This window comes from Tenrec ecaudatus, chromosome 15, assembly GCF_050624435.1.
Source record: "Tenrec ecaudatus isolate mTenEca1 chromosome 15, mTenEca1.hap1, whole genome shotgun sequence".
NCBI lineage: Eukaryota > Metazoa > Chordata > Mammalia > Afrosoricida > Tenrecidae > Tenrec > Tenrec ecaudatus.
In genome coordinates, this window is record NC_134544.1 from 77319962 (window position 1) to 77336248 (window position 16287).

The 16287-nt window shown below is 40.7% G+C and overlaps 1 long non-coding RNA gene across 2 annotated transcripts in view; it reads left to right on the plus strand.

The window, feature by feature from the left end:
• Positions 1-1477: 1477 nt before the first annotated feature.
• Positions 1478-16287, plus strand: part of LOC142427869 (uncharacterized) — a 36431-nt gene continuing 21621 nt past the window's right edge. The window contains exons 1-2 of one of the 2 annotated variants that reach the window (XR_012780104.1): positions 1478-1507; positions 14130-14327. This is a non-coding gene — a long non-coding RNA (uncharacterized LOC142427869). Of the gene's footprint in view, positions 1508-12067; positions 12200-14129; positions 14328-16287 lie in introns of those variants that run through there. The other variant, XR_012780103.1, reaches the window with a different exon arrangement.

Below are 16287 nucleotides of genomic sequence, written 5' to 3' on the forward strand. Positions count from 1 at the left end.
TTGGATCACGAGTCCAGCTTCGGCATGAAATCTTTCTCGCGCAGAGCCAAGGACCAAGGCTGAAATCTAGCCTGGAGAGAGAGACCTTACAATAGGTTGTTGAGGAAGATGGGGCAGAGAAAAAAAAGAGAGTATTATTTGGACTGTTTAAAATATTACTTTTGATATCCATTTCTTGAGGTGGGCTGTGTAAATATATACAGTGTACATATTTCTTAAAAAATCCCTCAAGATTTCTTATTCCTCCAATCTAAATATTGGTCTGAGTAATTAACAAAAACCAAAAAATTCCAAAAAGCAGGAAAGTAAAACTGAACTATATTAGGCTCGTTAACTATAGAAAAAAAAAGTTCAAACAAAAAAGACAAAGGAAATCAGTAAAGGCTTTTTTTTTATGGGTACCCAATTTACTAAGAATCATTGACTTTATTAATCTGTTATGCTGGAAAATGAGAGCAACATAGTATACGCTTAGTCAAACAGACATAAGCAAAGATGCAGAGGAAGGCTCGGGACAAGAGAAAAGAGGGAAGAAACTGTTGTTGCTGTTTTTTAAATTACAATGTGCTTTTTTCCAGAGTTGATAATGAACACATTTCCCTGGCAGAGAAATTTATTATATCTCAGGGTCCAATAGAAATTGTCCTCTGTCAAAAGTCTTTTAAGCCATTTTTTCCATGATGGCCTGATAATCCCTGAGCACTTCTCACTGTGAGCCCAAATTCTGCTTTTTCACTGGTCATTTCAATAGCAATGAAAAACAAGCCTGGCCACAACCCTCAAAGGGGAGCACCTGAACTGAGCAGTTAGGGAAGGTAAAAATCTTGTGGGCCATTGACCACGGAGGACAGACCAAGTATATAAGGCATTGAATGGGACATTGCAGGATTCAGATTCATTAAAAAAACAAAAAAAACCCAAAACGACACCCATGTGATTTTAGGTGAAACAATGAAATGATCAGAAACCTCCTTACCTAATTTACTGAGGTGTTCTTTCAGAATTGCTAATTTTCAATCCCTCAATGATGTGTTCAGTTGTCACTAAGGTCCATTTTTATCAGGTTAATCCTCACTTTATTACCTCTCTCTCCTTAGAACTGTTCTTAAAGGAAAGACTTAGGCAATTAATTTTTTTTGTTTTTAATATGATATACTTTTTCCTGAATTGCTAATTAACAAGTCAAAGAAGTTGGGAAGCATGCCCTCCACCCACTACTTTTCCTTAGTTTGTCTTTCCCTGTTGTGATTCAAATGCGAGCAGGGTCACCCAGAGTGAAGAGTGTTTAGCAGAACTTCCAGACTAAGAAAAAACTACTAAGAATGGATCAGTTGCCACTCCAGGACCTGAGCTTCACTTCCAGGCCACGCCCTCCAGGAGTCTCTTATTACCTCCAGGCCCCGCCCCTTGCGAATGACCCCCCCCCCCACCCCTACCCAGCTGATGCAATTTCCTGCAGAACCCACTTCCTCTGACTGTGACGGTGCAGCCCGAGTGTCCCACACGGGTAAGTGAGTCTCCATGTTTCTGTGCTGATCCTAGGCTTGGAGTCCCCGACAGGCCCGACATCCCCAGCTGTGCCCCTGTCCCCACGGATATTACAGTTCCTGCACCCTGTCTGCCCGCGTTCCAGGTCACCGCGACCCCCTGGGTTATTTCCAGTTAAATCCTTTCTGAGCTGGTTACAAGCCTCTCTGCCTTCTGCCCTGGGAATACTCCTGTCCCCTTTCCTGCTTAGGCCCCCTTTCCTCTTTCACCCTCACCCCTCACGCCAGAAATGCCCAATTGAGGGCAGGTTCTTGCCTATGGCCTGTTCCCTCCTTGTCAGTTAATCGGGCAAGAGAGCAGGGGATCCCGGAGTGGCCTTTACCGAAAGGAGAGGCCAGCCTTGCAGTCATCAGGCCGCTCCACTGCTCACCGAGTTCTGTATTAGAGCTTAACTTCTCAGCACCTTCCTTTGAAAAAGGGTACCGTAGCAGTGACGGCCCCAGATCCCCGCACAGACTGAGTTCTCACTGGGATTGCAGAGTCCCACGTAAACCTCATTGAACGCCTTCTGACCAGGAAGCAAGGTTGTAGGTAACTGGACCCTCAGGCAGAGGGCTTTGGAGTGTGGATTACCTTCACCTCTCTCCAGGCAGCCGGGGGAGGGGTGGTCTTTCTGAGAAGCTTGCAAGCCTGTGTGTCCTTGATGGAGGTCAGCAAACTGCAGACAGTACAGGGGTCTCCTAGCTATCCCCTATCAGACCTGCCCTGACTGCATGGGTCAGAAGGCCCTGGACCATTCGGAATTGCCTGTCATTGGCCACCAATCATGCTTTTGTAGGCGTTTCTTTTGCCCTGCCCCTCCCCCACAACCTCTTTGTCCCATATCTCAATTGTGAACCTGGGAAGCCATTTCAACCTCCTGTTGGTGGCTTCACTCATCCAGATGTATTTGTGTCTGTGCTGCGTTTGTCAGTTAAGATTTAACAAATGTTCACTTTAAACTATATTTAAAATGGTGTCTCTGTTTTACTCTAAAGCATCATTCCTGCTTGTGCCTTGTCAATCAATTCTGCCCCTCAGAAACCAGCTTGTGCTCTGTTTTAGACTGCAAAATGGACTCCAATCTCAAATATAATTTAAGGAGACCATTTATTAAGTCTTAATAGTGACAAAGAGAATACAAGACGCAAACAGACGTCACCCAGATGAAGCAGATCATTGGTGCAGTTCAAGGAAACACTCAAGTCGAGAATCTAATTACGGTAAATTATATTAGAACAAAGGAAACTGTCACAAGTTCATGATTGATGGACAATCATTTTTATAAGTGGGACTACAGAAGAAGGGACAGGACCATAATTGGGACATCTATATTGTCAGATACAACATTTTACAAGAGTGGTCCAGGGCCATCTGACGTAGGTTTCCTGAGCTCAACTTAAGGAATATAGGACACCCTGGATTGGCTGGAGAATGGTGGAGGCCGTCGACTTTCTCATTTCCTCTGCCTCTAGGCAAATCTAATCTATATCCTTGCTTAATAATCAGAAATAATTCCATGGAGGCCTAATCTACGGGTAGACCCTTCAATTTGACTTTAGGCAGTCACTGTCATCCATACACCTTTACTAACTGGGGTGCTAAGACTTTAATCTCTAAGACAGCCCACTGGGACTTGTCTCCTAATTTCTGCTGATGCTGTAACTTTCCACTTGGAGTGTGAAGAATCCAACTTGGGGATATCTCCCCAAATAAACCTCACATGAGAGATTTGTCCTATTTGGCTCAATTCTCTTTATCACTGCACTCTTCAATCCACTGCTATCACTCCCATACCATCCCTCTTGGCTCTTAGTGCATTGCTGGCCCAGATGTAAAGTCCACTCAATTTTTTGTAGGACTTTTTATTTTCTTTTATATTCTCTTGTTTTGCAGAATCCAGCAATTATTGATTGATGTTTCAGGTCCTTTTATGTATAAATCTGGAAAAAGAATAGGTTTTCTTCCTCTGTAAAGAGTTTGGTTTTGAAAATTCAGAGTAGTTCTTCTCTCCTATAGCGTCACTATGAGTCAATTGACTCAACGCAGGGAGTTTGGGTTTTGTGCATTAATATATTTTAGTGACACATGTCCTCAAGGTCAGCACTTTTTTTGCTATTTTATTTTCACAGTGACATAGAATTTAAATCGGTCCTTTATCAGTTATCCTAGTGCAGCGGTTCTCAATCTGTGTGTTGTTAACCCTTTAGGGCGGGGGTGGTAACATGTGTTACCTGAGACCATGGCAAATCACATATTTTAGATGGTTTTAGGACCTGAGACACTGCTCCTCTGTCTCCTGCCAGGTCCACCCACATGCATATACGCCCACATATGAATACCCGGAGGTGAAGACTCTTACTCATGATACACCATGATTCAAGACAAAATTTCCTTTATTTGTAATTAGAAATAAACATTTCACAATATATAATGCATATTGTTTTCTGATTAATCACTGTTTTAGTTATGATCAATTTGTAGCGAGGAAAATACATCCTGCAGATAATTACATTATGATTCATAACAGTATCAAAATTACAATTATGAAATAGCAACGGAAATAATTTTATGGTTGGGCGCACCACAAAGTGAAGAGAACTGTATTAAAGGGTCGCAGCATTAGGAAGGTTAACAACCACTATCCTAGTGGATACAGAAAATGTTTCTTGCAACCAAATTCTAAGTATGTAAATTCTTTTTATCCTTTTGATTTATTTGCTCTGGTTACTTTCTTTTTCAATTTTTTTTTATTTTACTGGGTAGAACTATGTCCCAATGTTAGCTCCTAATTTTCAAAACTGTGCTATAATTGTTTCTAGTAAAAGGCAACATCCAGATATATAATTCTTATATAAAGTAAGATCTCATCTTATTTAAAATAGGTGACCATTTTCTCTGCCACACTGCATGGTAGAACTTAAATGTTCTAACCTTTTATCCAAGTGTCCTTGATAGAAGGCTTGTTTTATTCACTGGTTTATTGTTCTCATGGGCACTCCAGTGCATTTTGGTAGTGATGCCATGGGCCGTTGAACTTTTCCAGGTTTCGTGGCTGTAATCTGTATTTCAACAGATTGCCACCTCGTGGGACTCAACTGCTTTCATTTCATCAAGCTGACACTCATTTAAGCACTGGAGCAGTAGGGCTTCTTCACTGACTAATGTAGACTTGCCAAGATGACATGTTTTGCATAATAGACATGGTGATTCTTATTTATTATTATTATTTAAATCATTTTATTGGGGTCTCATACAACTCTTGTCGTAATCCATATATACATCCATTGTGTCAAGCACATTTTTTGACCCCGTTATTCTGACATGGTGACTCTTAATGAGAATTATTTTTGTGTTTATTTGCACAGAAATGTTTTGTTTTAGTTCATTCATCAGTATGTGAGCAGCTTCAACACTACACAGAAAATTACAGGACTCTAAATCCACGACTTTCCTAAGAACATGGGTGGAATCTAATTCCACATTTCTGGGTCCTAATATGAACAATATTGCACTTTTGCTCATGCTGTGTTTTAAAAGACTTGTGTTATTCAGCAAGGCAACTCTGTTTCCAGTGTGTACCCTTCTCTCCAGTATAGGTTTAGAGTGTGGCCTGATTATTAGAGGTTCATTGTCTTCCAGCCCGTAAACACACATCTTCACTGTTTGAAAGGTGTTAAGGGCTGTTAAGGAACCTCCATAAAAATGAAGATTCTTGTGACATTGCTGTCAGACAGTAACATTTCCCCTATTACAAATGGTATATTCACAGCTATGAGGGAGGAACAGAATTATAAGACAAGTTCAGCACTTCTCTAAGGCAGCTGCTTTTCTAGGGTCTGTGTACAACCCAAGTGAGGTCACTCCCTTCAGACCTGCAGTTAGCACCATCTTTTCTGGTCATCAGTTTCTATACTTTCTCCTAAATGAAAACTGGTTCTGACTGATGTGATGATCTCTGAAGGCAAATAGTTCACATGCAGTTTTTTTAACTTCTAAGGAAGCCCGATGATTGAATTTATAGATCTCAGGGCTTTGGAACATAAGAATACAAATAGAGATGTTTTCTTGGAGAAAACGATGAAATTCAGAACAGGAAACCCACCCTGTCAACCCCTCTCTACCTGCCTCAGAGGCTGGTTCTTGTGCTCACTTGTTCATCAGCACCCTCTGTAGCCCGTTCCTGAAGGTGAGGTTTGTTCCTGGGTTCACACTGACTTCCCTCACCATGTCTCCCACAGTACTAACTGGCCATGTCCCCCATTCCGCTATGGATTCACAGATATAGCTCATCCTTGGCACCTTCTCTATAGATGACTAATCAGGTCTTCATGAAGTCTGCATATTCTTAGCACAAGCATCAGTTTATATTAGGTAATCCACTCCAAGCCCCATGATGGCTGTTCCGAAAAGGAAGGCACCTGGAAGAAAAATTATATTGATTTATTGATCTTGCTGAAGTAATTCTGGGTGGTTACCATTTAATCTGTCTCTAGCATCCCCTTTATTTCCCAGTTGGAGCTCAGACCAAGGTGATCCTGGAGACAGATTATTCGACGTGGTGAAATTGGGACAGATGTGGATCTCAGATCAGGCTATGCTGTGTGGAAAGATAGTAGATCATTCTTGTTTGGCAGTTTTGTGCTTCTTGGATGGTAAAAGACCCTGGAACCTGTGCACGCGGGCCTATCCTAGGCCAGGTACCCTCCTCCAGTAGGTATGTAATAACAGGCTCAGGGAGAAACAATGTCTTTTGCCTCTGGAAGCCCCTGTGGTTACAGTCAAAGGTATTCAGACCTGTGCCATCATCCTGGCCGTGATGTGTCCACTAGTGACTTCTTTTATTTATTTTTTTCCATGGCTGAAAATCCCTTTATTTTGGGAGGTTTGGGGTGCTCTCCTGTTGATAGTATGGCTGGTTTTAAAAATCTATATTGAAAAATAGTTTTCCCCCCGAGCTTTGATGATGCTCCCTAGGATTCTTGTGCCCAATATAGCTGGCCAGAGGGACTCTCGAGTTTGTCTAAATCTTGCCTCAAGCCGTCTAGTTATTCTTGTTCTGAAGAAAGTTTTGCTTTTTTGTCTTTATCCATAGCATTCTCTCATTGGACTAAACTGGACTTTAGTTCATAAATCCTTCTTTTTTAAAAAAATCATTTTATTGGGGCTCGTAGAATTATTATCACATCCATACATCCATCCATTGTGTCAAGGACATTTGTACATTTGCTGCTTTAATCATTCTCCACTAATGACTTCTTAGTTGCTAATTGGCCCATACCAAGTTCTCACTTTCATTTCAGAGTTCATTGAGATATCCATGTGCCCAGGGTGTCCGGTCAGCATTTCACAGGTTAGGTCCGAGAGGGGTTGCCCCGCTGTTGTTATCATGAGGAAGTATTTGAGGACTTACTTTTCTCAGTGAGAGGAGAACCCCAGTGTGCTCTGACAGGGAGTCCCTGGCACTGGACACACAGAGTATCCTTAGGATTGACATGTTTCCAGTTTGGGGTGAAGATACAGCCCCACTTGAAGTATGTCCTGTGAGGTTAAGCTGTTGGTTCACACAGATCTAAAGATTGACTGGAGTCAGATATTTTCGGGTTATCAGTGCACACTGGTAGAGGAGGTATATAAAATCATTCACTGAGCCCTTTCCCTAGGTCTCAGTAAAAGGCCAATGTTAGTTTTGAAAAGTGGATACAATGCTTCCTATGTATGTACCTTTAATTTTCTGCCTCCTGCATCTTTTGTGACCTGAGTGTCCTGTGGGAATGAGGGGAGGGAAGGGGTCGGTGACAAAATTAAGAAGTAATTAATATGCCTTATTGATCATGGGTTTCGCTACATCTTTGAGGAAGAAACCAGATGAAATTGGGATGTATAAATTAATAAATCAGTACAACTGAACCCTCAGGCACCTTGCTTATTGGGTAACATCCTTGCATATGTCCGATAGCAGAAAAGACTCCTTGAGGCCAGGACAGAGTAGAGGGGAGATCCACAAGACACCTGTCATATGGACATGTTGTTGTTATCATATATAAACATTTATCAACCAGTTTATTTTGCCAACTACCATGAATTAGATGAAAATGATTTAATAGTTAAAAAAAAGAAAAGAAAATGATTTAATAGTTTACTGAAAATGTGCCTGTGATTCCTGGTTTTGTCTGTCTACCTACCTTATTAGTTCCCTACATTTAGGTAAAGTCTGAGAGAGAAGATAGCTCCACATACATACCTAGCAATGTGACTTTCTTGATGGGTTAGATTTGGGTTCAATTTAGGGTTGTAGGGTGCTAGAGTCAGAATCTGTAGGTAAGATTGGAATTAGGTCCTGGGATTAATGTTCCTGGTTCAAGAACAAGAGTCAATGGATAGAAATAGAACATAAGTGTCAGGAGTCAGATGTTAATGGAGAGATTAAAGTAAGGTGACCAGATTTTAACATTGGTAAAGCAAGATACCAGCAGGACACCATTGATCAAACTCAGATCCTGGTGAAATAGCCACATGGCAGCCAAAAACCGGATACTCTAGCTTGTCATGCATTCTTTCCAAAAATCGCGACTTTTTAAAAACACCGCGGGAGGTGAGAAAAATTGTTAAAAATCAAGACGTCTGGTAAAGGGCTTTATGTTTAGAATGTGTCCTGCCTGACAGCTTATGTTTGCAGTTGCTTACGGCTTATGTATTATGGTATAAAGATGTAGAGCTATGATTTAAACAGTACAGTTTGGGAGTTGGTTCCTCAATTTGAGACTTTGAGTTATATAGTTAGGATTTAGGTTATAGAATATATTCCAAGTTGTGTTCCTGATTTTTTAAATTGGAATAAATGAATTAGGCTAAATTTTTTTAATTGGTTTTTGCTATCAGGGAGTGCTCAGGGTATTAATAGCCATTCTGGATGGTGAGGGGCTTTTCAGGTAGTTAGGGTTTCAGTGTTTGGGAAGATTATCAGTGTGTTGTCAGGATGCTCAGCATGTTAAGGTGTAAGGGTTAATAGTCTGGGAGCTGTTGTTTAGCAATTGATGGTTTGTGAATTAAGTTCCCAAAGTTATTTTTACGTATTGAAATGTAGCCTACGTTTTTATATTTATTACCTATTTATGGCATATCTTAAAGATTTCATGGATACAATCATTAATTTATGTTTAGAGGAATTTTTATTTCTCTTTGGCAGCCTTGTCCTTAAAGAAATCTTATTTTGATTACTGTAGTTTTAATATACAGTCAGTTTTTAATATCTGGTGAAAGTGGATATTTTTGTAGTTTTTCTAAGTCTGACATTTTGACCTTTTTTTAAAAAAAGCAATGTTTATTAGCATATTAACCTATTGAAGTATACCCATTTTATGTTAGATTTGTGGAGGGTTTTTTCCCTTAACATTAAAAGCCTTTGATTTTGTTTGGTATGTTTTATGTGTCTATTTAGATAATTGATAATTATCAATTCTTTTGTAGTATAAAAAAGATAATTTGTTTATATTTTTTGGTATATAACAGTGCTTATTTGATGTTAAATCAACTCTAGGACAGATTTCAATTAATTGTGGTATATAATTATTTGGATGTGTTGTCTGACTCAATTTCCAATAATTTTAAGAACTTTTTCATGTAGATCCATTACCAATATCAGTCTACAGTTTTCTTGAAGTATCATCTGACCTTGGTATCAGCTTATTACTGGTCTCATAGAAAATGTTAGTAATGTACTCTCACAATCATGGTTATGTTTGTACCCAATAACTTGAGCTTAAATAACACAACACAAAGTGATTATTCATACTGTATGAATACTCTGGTCTCTAGCTACCAGAATCTTCAACTTTAACCTATCTTATAGTTAACCTTGATGTTTCTCATGGAATTTAATTTTGATTCAGTGATGATAGACCTCAGTGATTTTGTCATTACTTTGTTACACACACACACACACATACACACACACACCAAACCCATTCCTTCTTTTTAATAAGAGAGCTTATGTTCCAGCAAATGTCACATGAAAGGTTTGGCATCAGTTACCATGGAAATAACTTTTGTAAATATAACTTACACACTGGTATTTTGTGCTTGTCTTGGGTACTGATTAGTGGTTTCTGAGGTGGTTGTTGTTAGGTGTCACTGAGTTGACTCCATATCATAGGGACCCAGTACACAACAGAAGGAAACACAGTCTTCTATGCCAGACTCACTGTTTAGGATGAACCGTTGTTGTCGTCACTGTGTCTGTTCATTTAGTTGGGGATTCCTATTTATCCCTGACCTTCTACTTTACCACATACAATATCCTTCTCCAGGGACTGCTCCTTTCTGACAACATTGTCCAAAGTATGTAATAGGAACGCTTACTATCTTTGACTCTAACTAGCACTCTGAGCTTACTTCTTCAAAGACAGATTGGTTTGTGCTTTTGGACACCAATGTTATTTCAGTGTTCTTAGCCAGCAGTATAACTCAAATAAATGAATTCTCCAGTTTTCCTTATGCAGTGTTCAGCTGCCAATACATAAGAGGCAATTGACAATACCATGATTTGGGTGATGTGCACCTAGTCCTCAAAGTAAGATCCTTCCTCTGAAATACTCTAAATAAGCATAATAAGGCATGTATACAATGTAGCTATTGATCTCAACGGTTACTATCACCATTCTGTTTTTTTGTATTTTTCGCATAAGTTATCAGTATTTCTGGAAGGCATTAAAACTTAATCAAGCTTAAATTAAGAATGTTGCTCAGGAGGGGCCTGGAAGCCAACTTTACTCTGCTACCAACCAATGTAAGGCGCTAGAGTTGAAACCTGTGGTTAACACCCGGTGCAATGGTGAGCATTATATTCAAAGTAAGCTTCATGACTGGTATACATGACAGAGTCTAAAACAAATTGCGCTTTTCTCTAGTTGTCTGACTTGCTGATTTGTTTTAGAGGAGCACTAGTCTACACCCCTTATCCTATAACTGCAACCTCACAGCCCTGCGTTCAGAGACACCCTGGGGGTTACAAAAGGGAAGTGACAATGATATCCAACTAACCACTCAGGCTAATGCCTCACTACTTTATCACACCATTGCCTCTTCCCACCACATTCATTTTGTTGTCCTGCCGAACTGGGTCCTGGTGGAACATGTTTCACCAGCTCAAGTCTAGGCACTAGCTTTTCCTCTTCTCCCTAGCAGACCAAGACTATGGATGGGACATCCTAGAACCCAAGCCAATAAGCCCACTCCTACAGTTTTTGCTGTTTGCCATCTGTCAGCGTTACCTAGAAAGCTTGGAATCCAGAATGTAGGCCAAGATTACAAAATCGTTGATCAGTCATTTCTTCCCTGGATCCACATTGTACTTTTAAGCTTCTGGCCTCACCTTGGCTCTTGGGATCACCCATCTCCCTACCCCTTGCCATTCCTTGACTGTAGGCTGCAGTCTTTCCCAAAGGCTTTTAAATTGGACATCAGTAAGCAGAAGAGCTTAAAAGAGTAGCACGTAAGGATTCGCCTGGCTTGTTTTCTTGTTTAGGATATCTCTGTCTTGGCCAACGTGCATCTCGATGTCCTATTGGTGTCTCTCTGTCACTTGTTGTCCACCTCCACAAGAAGTTTCTGTAATTACCATAGTGTTGCACTTAAATGTGCTACCCAACCATAGGCATTTCTTCACACATAATAGATATTGTAAAGAATACAAAGGATGCAAGCAGATTGGAGAAGGTTAAACATGATGAAAAGCTAAGCATCAGTTGGAGTGGCATGTAAGAGCATTATTCAACTTGATCACATTCGCCAAATATGTCAAGGGTTATAGTCTTTGGGGTAGTACTGGCTGGTAGAGAACATTCTTCACAAAATATTCCTTTTAAAGTTAGATTTCTGGTGAAGGAAGATGTTTACCTTCAATGAAGCTTGAGAATTATGAGGCCTTAAATACTTGTACCTTGGAGGGAAGGGAGTGTAGAAAGGGAGAACCGATCTGGGGGATCTACATGTAACCTCCTATCTGGGGGATGAGCAACAGGAAGGTGGGTGAGGGAAGACTCCGGGCAGTGTAAGATAAGATAAAATAATAATTTATAAATTATTAAGGGTTCATGAGGGAGGGGGGAGTGGTGAGGGAGGGAGAGGGGTTAAAATGAAAATGAGCTGATTCCTGGAACCCAAGTGGAAGGCAAATTTTTAGAATGATGAGGGCAACGAATGTATAAGGGTGCTTTCCTCAATTGATGTATGTATGGATTGTGATAAGAGTCTTATGAGCCCCGATAAAATGATTTATTAAAAAAAATACTTGCACTTTATTCTGAAAATGAATATTGTATACATATAGGATGTGGATCCAAAGTTGATAATTATATTTGAGAAATTGGTAAAATTGCTCTGTAAATGTAGAGTGGGCTCTGTTTTTAATGCAAGCACCCTCAGATAAGGGCATGGTTTTGATTCCAAGGGTTCGGGGTGGTCACTATTTAGCTCAAGAAGTATAGGCCAAGAACTTGACATGTTTCTCAAAATTGTCTGCTCATCAACAAAGATTTGGCACTGAGAAATGCAGTCCAGTCTATGGAGCTAGAAGTCTGTTACTACTGTCTTGCACATTGAAGCCTCACAAGAAAGATTTCAACTTCTGACTGGGTTGTGAACCAGATCCATTCACCTGACTCCAAGCAGGGTGAGCAACCCTGGGGCTCCTGGGGGTGGGGCCAGGGTGGAGGAGCTTGAGGGGAAGTAGGGATCCATGCTTCCTGGGGTCTGACCCCAGGAGAGCGCCAGTGTACAGGGGCCCATGCTGTCCTGTCCATCATGGTCCAATGTCTCATCTCATCTCCCTGAATGATAGAATTCACTGGGTAAGTAGTCAATTTGCAAAAGGCCTAGTGGTTACAGATTGGGCTTCTACCTGCAGGGTCAGCAGTTCAGAATTACAAGTAACACCTGGGGGAAAGACAGGGTTTCTACTCTTGTAAAGGGCTACAGTTTCAGAAACTCACCAGGGGCAGGTCCACCTCCTAAAGGGTTGCTGTAGCAGGAACCCGCTTGATGGCAGTGAGTTGGGTTTTAGGTTTGGGTTGCTGATGACAGTGACAACAGAGTGTCTGTTTGCTGTGTCCCCGCTTTGATTAGGTCTCCATTGAATCCTTTCTGATAATTATCCAAAGATGTAGATCATCTTCCCCCAGGGGAGAATGCCTTTGAAGTAGATTGCCTGCACTCCTTTCCAGCCAGCTCCTCTCTACGGGCCTGCCTAGGTCAACTGTCAAACTGCATTAGGTTACCACAAATAATGCTACATTAAAACATCATTTATCTTTGGATTCAAAAGTGCACTCACTATGGGGATATATACTTCTTACTTCATTCCAAAATCTGCACATAAATTTCAATCTATTTTTTTAAAATGTTTTATTAGGGGCTCATACAACTCTTATCACAGTCCATGCATACATCAGTGGTGTAAAGCACATCTGTACAATCTTTGCCCTCATCGTTTTCACAACATTTTCTCTCCACTTAAGCCCTTTGCATCAGGTCCCCTATTTTTCCCCTCCCTCCCGCTCCCCCCTCTCACATGAGCCCTTGATAATTTATAAATTATTGTTTTGTCATATCTTGCCCTGCCCGACATCTCCCTTCACCCCTTTTTCTGTTGTCCGTCCCCCAGGAAGGAGGTCACATATTGATCCTTGTAATCGGTTCCCTATTTCCAACCCCTCTCCCTCTACCCTCCCAGTATCACCACTCACTCCCCTGACCCTGAAGGTTTCATCCGCCCTGGATTCCCTGTGCTTCCAACTCCTGTCTGCACCAGTGTACATCCTCTGCTCTATCCCTACTTGCAAAGTAGAATTCAGATCATGATACTTGGGGTTGGGGTTGAGGGGGAAAAGAAGCATTTAGGAACTTGAGGAAAGCTGTATATAAAAAAAATTCAATGTAATAGATGATATATAAGTGTTTATATGGAACCCTTGTTTTGACATGTGTTAAGGGTTGGACTGCTAATCTCCAGGTTAGAGGTACATACCTATTAACTGCTTGTCATGTCTTTATAGTCTTTGAAACTCTGTCGAGCAGTTCTCCTGTGTCCCATCAACAGCTTATTCATCTAACTCTACTTGATGGGGAGTTTCACAGTGTTTCTAAAGTGATTTTACAATGTATAGTTCCTCTAGAAAATAGTGTTCACTTTATACTAGCTTTTTTATATAGCCCTTTCAAAATGTTTCCAGCTGCTTTAATTAACATAACCATCTTCAAGGTTCATTGATTTATCATTCTCCTTGAGAATCACACAGTAAGGAATTGATAGTTACGTGTGCTGTGAGGTAGGGATCCTGCTTTTTGTTTCTTTTGGACAGCTTATTTGACTTTGTCCAATGTATGTTTGATTGTCCAATCTCTATTTATTATAAAGCCATCTTTACTCACATGTCTGAAGGTTATGAGTTTTAGATTTTATTGCTCATGATAAAATCATTTTTCCATCACTCAGTAAGGGCACAGTTAACAGTATTGAGGACTTTGTGCAATAAGAGGAAGGGAATTGTTATAGCTTTTGGACCTACAGATTATGTGTTATTCACATTGTATTCTCCCATCAGCTTGCAGATTGTGTATCACCAGCAGCGGCGTACAGGAAGGAGGAAGAAGTTCCTGATTTTGGTATTATTATTTCTGGGATGTCCTCATAAGAGATTGAAATTTGTGAACATCTTTATTGCTGATCCAGATAAGACAAACATAGAGTATCCCAGTTGCTGGCAGTGTTCTAAGGACCGAAGAAAATGACCAAGGCCCAGGTGATTCTGATGTGTTTTATCCTTTTCTATATTTCATACTGGGATTGTGGAAACCTGCATAATACAGATCCAGTTCATTGGAAAAGTGGAAATTTGAAATTGTAGACGTTAGAGATAAACTTGAACTCTGATTTCAGCATTGGGCTTGAGATTAGGAATAGATAGATCATAGGATTAAAACTAAACTATTGACATTGAACATAATGCGTCTCTGAAGATTCTTGGGATCACGTTATCATCTAAATCATTCTATGGCCAAACTATGGCAGTCATTCAAATTATAGGCTATGCCTAGTTTTTAAGGGGAAATAAGATCATTTCTTTAGAAGTGTCTGTATTCCATGGGATTTTTGTTTGACTAAGTTTCTTTAATGCTTCTTTCTGAAGGTGATGTGTTACATAATCTCCCAAAGAGCCGCATTTTCATTAATGAATCTAAAATTGAAAACCCAAATTTTTAACCTCAGCCAATAGTGGTTCAAAAATGATTGACATCTTCTCCCCTCCTCTAACTATAGATGCAGGAGAGAGAATCAACCATCAACGTCAGGTCGGATTCATATGAGGCAGAGCTTAAGCATACCTGTACTCTCCATACTTTTCCAGTGATGGCACCAGTTATTGTTCCCACAGTCCTCTCCTACTGTGCTCATTAACTTTTTGCAGTGGCCCTATGCAAATGTACAGTCCAGAGCCACAGGTACAAGTTTTATTAAGTAACAGCATATAATTTGGTATCAGAATGAATAGGCTGCACATTGGGATTCATATTAAAGAGCCATATAGAAAATTTTGCTCTTCTTCAGGGCAGGCTTGTTTTTTCGGTCCCTCAGACATTTTACCCACGGAGGCAGGCTCATTTCATAGTTCCATCTGTCTAGCCTTCTCTCATCTCCTTGGGGGATATCCTCCTCTTGATCTTGCCTGCCTGCCCCACTATCTTGGCTGAAAAGTCCTTTCTGGACCTGTAACCATTGACTCTGTCACTGTGTCCCTTCTGCCCTGGTCATTATCTCCATCAGTCTAGCTCTTGAACCATGAATATTAACGTTCATTTTGCAGAACCAGCAGTAGATGAGTGAGTGCCTATGAGATAGAGGTTCACGGTGTTCCATGATTTACTTTGTAGCATCTCACAAAGCTAAATATTCATCAAGTAAACAAATACCTCGTCAAGATGTGGATTCTGGTGAGTCCCTAATCTGTATAGAGGTCAGGGATCAATCTGTACGGTTCTCCTCATTCATGTGTTTGCAAAGGCTGATGAACCAGATCATCAGGGCAGACAACAGTCCACTGCCTCACAAAGTGAAGTTGTTGAATCTGGTCAGATAATAAGTTGCAGGGGATGAGGAACCCAAATGGGAAAGTCATACCGCAAGCTGTTGACTCATGGAGTAGGGGAAGTTCTCAAGTCAGGTCACACAGTGGGTTCACAGGTGTTCAAGGAAATGGCTCAAGCATTTCTTGAAATTGGCAAATCCCTAATCCATGGGATCAATGTGAACTATGTGGCTTCAGGGTCTAACAAAGCCAAATCAACAAACCAATGTCTCACTGTCTCTTCTCATACCATGCGTGCAGGCAGTTCTCTCTCTCTCCCTCTTGATATGATGGCTTCTTGGGTCAACCTAGCACCTTCCCTGCCTAGGCAAGGTTAGGAGGGCTCCAGAGGTCCACCCAACAAAACTACGAAGACCCCTTGGAGAGCATGTGGTGGAAGATGGCAGTTGCAAGAGGACCTTGCAATTAAAGTTAAGGCAATCTGGTCTGAAAGTGGCTGCGAAGAATTTGTCCTAAGGTTGTCATGAGGAGCTTGTCCTAAGGTGACATTTAAGAGCTTAGAAAGTTCTACTGCATCCAGGAAGGGAGATATTGCCTATGAACATTTTGATCTTGGTTCTCAGTTATATCTTTTTGTTCCTGAACCCGAGTTTTACCTTGTTCATTAATAGACCAC